The 4,357-nt window shown below is 46.3% G+C and overlaps 1 non-coding gene across 1 annotated transcript; it reads right to left on the bottom strand.

Annotated features, from left to right (window-relative positions):
- Nucleotides 1–2,625: 2,625 nt before the first annotated feature.
- Trnas-cga (transfer RNA serine (anticodon CGA)) lies at nt 2,626–2,700 on the bottom strand. Its single transcript has one exon. It is a non-coding gene; the product is annotated as a tRNA-Ser (tRNA).
- Nucleotides 2,701–4,357: the final 1,657 nt, after the last annotated feature.

The following is a 4,357-nucleotide window of genomic DNA, read 5'->3' as shown; positions in this document are numbered from 1 at the left end:
CGCATGTATCCCGTGCCACCCAACGTGCTCTAGAAGGTGTAAGTCAACAACCCTGGCCAGCAAGATCTCCGGATCTGTCCCCCATTGAGCATGCTTGGGACTGGATGAAGCGTCGTCTCACGCGGTCTGCACGTCCAGCACGAACGCTGGTCCAACTGAGGCGCCAGGTGGAAATGGCATGGCAAGCCGTTCCACAGGACTACATCCAGCATCTCTACGATCGTCTCCATGGGAGAATAGCAGCCTGCATTGCTGCGAAAGGTGGATATACACTGTACTAGTGCCGACATTGTGCATGCTCTGTTGCCTGTGTCTATGTGCCTGTGGTTCTGTCAGTGTGATCATGTGATGTATCTGACCCCAGGAATGTGTCAATAAAGTTTCCCCTTCCTGGGACAATGAATTCACGGTGTTCTTATTTCAGTTTCCAGGAGTGTATTTCTAGTTTGGTATTTACGCACTGAGCCGCTCTCGCCCGCTCGTCCCTCCCCCCCACTCTCATCCTCTGCCCCGAAATGAGAAAAAAATTTAAAACGTATGCCTACTGCAACTATCAGCTTGTTGCATTTGGAAGTGAGCTTTGCTTTCTTCTGGGCCCACTGTTTCTTCCCTCCTCTTTGAGCGTGCTTGTTCACGCTGCCGTGACCAGGTTTAAAGCGCCTCGTTTTTGGTTGTTCGTGTCGATTTATCCCCTTTGTTCTGTCAGTTTCGTGGAGAGGATCTCTGTCTAAAACATCTCCAAGCTTCATTTCCAAAGTCTGGGCGTATGATCTGGTGTTTATAGACTAAAGAAGTGCGCTTTTTTTTGTTTTGTGTCGAAAAATACAATCCTTTATCTTCAGCCTATTGACATCCATTCGTCGAAAGTTCCTATGGTTATAATATCAATGAATGACAGCTGGAATCGGCTAACTCATACAAATACATGTGTGTAACATTTTGAAGTGATATGAAACGGAATGTTCACATAGGTTCAGTCATGGATAAAGCAGGTGATAGACTTCGGTTTATTGGTAGAACACTGTGGAAGTGCAGTCTACCTACAAAAGAGATTGCTTACAAATGACTCTTTCGACCCATCCTACAATACCTGTTAAAGTATGGGGGACCCCTAACAGATAGGACTAACAGGGGATATTGAACGTGTAGAGAGTTGGCAGCACGAATGGTCACAGGTTTCTTTAATCCATGGAAGAGTGTGACAGAGATACTGAAGGAACTGAGATGGCAGACTCTTGAAGACAGACGTAAACTGTCCTGAGGAAGTATATTAACAAAGTTTCAAGAACCGGCTTTAAATGACTACTCTAGGGATATACTACAATCCCCTATGTATCACTCACACAGGGATCGTGAGGATAAGATTAGAATAATTACTGCACGCAAAGAGGCATTCAAACAATCATTCTTCCCACACTCCATACGTGAATGGAACAGGAAGAAACCCTAATACCTGGTAAAATGGGACGTACCCTCTGCCATGCACCTTATGGTGGTTTGCAGAGTATAGATGTATATGTAGAAGTGACCACAAAATTTTCGTGTATTTTCTGATCTCTCCTGTGAGATTTTCTTCTTTACTGTAAGTTTTCTTAATGAATTTTTTTTTATGAATGCCTCTTTCATAACTCGATTCCAGCATTTATCCAATGATTTTGGGTTCATTCTTTTTTCAGCTCTATGAGTAATTCTTTATTACCTGTCAGAGACAAATTTCCCGGTGCATACGAAACTGTTGGTTGCAGCAATGTTGAGTAATGTAGTATAACGACGTTCTGGGACAGAAATATTTGGCTGTAAATGCATCACGATGTGTATTAGGCTACCTCAAGTCGTTCTCGTAGTGCTCATTTATTCAGATTATTTTTAATGACGATTTCTCGCTCGCAGATACGAAAATTTTCCATCTACGTTTGTCTCCGTACTTTGTCTGGAGTTGTTGGTAGAGCATCTTTGATGTTATTCATTACTGCTGATTACTCGGAGGATAGCTCTGTAAAACAGTTTTTTCAGCTGTTTACTTTAGCAGGTGAATTTGTCCTTGCGGTTTGAACACCACGTGATAGGACGGCGATCCTGCTGGCAACAGCTAGACTGTCTCCATGTTCCCTGTAAATCAGTGGTGTCAAACTGGGGCCAGCGGACCGCATGCGACACGAATGATTTGATCGTGGTTCATCCCGTGGTTCTCAGTCGCATCTTATAATAATTTGCTTCTAGCACCTAACAGCCAAATCGAAAAACGTCACCTGACACTAAGAGCTTCTTAGGGGTGTTCATTAACACACAAAAATACTTGCAGAGACAGCGGTATTTTAAGACGTTCTTAATTTTAATTTACATTGGTGAATTCAGCCATGAGCTAAGTGGGCAGACAGGTAAGTATCACGACCACTGTGGGGTTAGAGGATGTGACACAGAGATTATTTTATTGTGTGTCTCCCAGTACCAAAAATCACGGACGCGTGTGCTTAGTACCGATCAGCCGCTACAGCATACCTATCAAATGGAAGTAACACGAATTTGTGAATGCGCATTATAGGGACGGTCTTCGTCAAATGTGGCTCATACACTGATAAGCCAAAACATTATGACCACTGAAACTTCCTGGCAGATTAAAACTGTGTGCCGAACCGAGACTCGAACTCGGGACCTTTGCCTTTCGGGGGCAAGTGCTCTACCAACTGAGCTACCCAAGCACGACTCAAGCCCCGTCCTCACAGCTTTACTTCTCCCAGTACCTCGTCTCCTACCTTCCAAACTTTACAGGAGCTCTCCTGCGAACCTTGCAGAACTAGCACTCCTGAAAGAAAGGATATTGCGGAGACATGGCTTACCCACAGCCTAGGGGATGTTTCCAGAATGAGATTTTCACCTTGCAGCGGAGTGTGCGCTGATATGAAACTTCCTGGCAGAGGTCCCGAGTTCGAGTCCCGGTCCGGCACACAGTTTTAAGCTGCCAGGAAGCTTCATATCAGCGCACACTCCGCTGCAGAGTGAAAATCTCATTCTGGATTATGACCACTGCCCATCGCGACGTTGGATCGCACCTGGTGGCATTGTGGGCACATGATGCGTTTACAGAAGAATGTAAGCCGAACAGACATAGACGGGGCATCACCCTAACGAAGATATGGGCTGCAAATGGGGAAATCCATTGAGATCGACTTTGACTAAGGGCAGATTATTATTACGCACAGCCTTGAACGAATATCTCGAAAAGAGCGAAGCTCGTCGAGTGTCCACATGCTACTGCCATGAGCATCTACAGAAAGAGGTAGAAGGACAGTGAAAATACCACTATCTGTTAAATTGTTGGACATCCACTACTCTTCACAGAAAGTGGGGTTCACAGGCTTGTCTGCTCTTTAAAGTAGCACAATATTGATGCACGCACAAGTGTTTCGGAACACGCCATTCGTCGTACACTGTTGAACATGGAGCTTCGCAGTATACCATCCCTACGTGTTCACATGCTGACCCAGCCACATCGTCAGTTACGATTGCAGTGGGTACGGGATCATCGAGACTCGGCCGTCGATCAGTGTCAGCTCTTCGGGTGAATCACACTTTTGCTACACTTTTGCCGTCATCGAGGTGCATGGCGGCTCGAAACGTGCCGTACACCACGGACGCAGGCTGGTGGGAGCAGTATTATGGCATGGGAGACATTCTCCTGCGCTTGCAAGAGACCTGTAGTTGTAATCGAAGAGACGCTGCCAGCTGCGAACCACCTGCATCCCTTCGTGTTTATGTCTTCCTCGACGGCGACGTCATCTTTCAGCAGTATAACTGTCCGTCTGGGAGCCGGAACCTTACTACGGTGGTTTGAGGAGCACTATACGAGGGCAGTTCAATAAGTAATGCAACACATTTTTTTTCTCGGCCAATTTTGGTTGAAAAAACCGGAAATTTCTTGTGGAATATTTTCAAACATTCCCGCTTCGTCTCGTATAGTTTCATTGACTTCCGACAGGTGGCAGCGCTGTACGGAGCTGTTAAAATGGCGTCTGTAACGGATGTGCGTTGCAAACAACGGGCAGTGATCGAGTTTCTTTTGGCGGAAAACCAGGGCATCTCAGATATTCGTAGGCGCTTGCAGAATGTCTACGGTGATCTGGAAGTGGACAAAAGCACAGTGAGTCGTTGGGCAAAGCGTGTGTCATCATCGCCGCAAGGTCAAGCAAGACTGTCTGATCTCCCGCGTGCGGGCCGGCCGTGCACAGCTGTGACTCCTGCAATGGCGGAGCGTGCGAACACACTCGTTCGAGATGATCGACGGATCACCATCAAACAACTCAGTGCTCAACTTGACATCTCTGTTGGTAGTGCTGTCACAATTGTTCACCAGTTGGGA

The sequence above is a fragment of the Schistocerca nitens genome, chromosome 6 (assembly GCF_023898315.1).
Source record: "Schistocerca nitens isolate TAMUIC-IGC-003100 chromosome 6, iqSchNite1.1, whole genome shotgun sequence".
Taxonomy (NCBI): domain Eukaryota; kingdom Metazoa; phylum Arthropoda; class Insecta; order Orthoptera; family Acrididae; genus Schistocerca; species Schistocerca nitens.
This window is presented reverse-complemented; position numbering and strand designations above follow the sequence as displayed.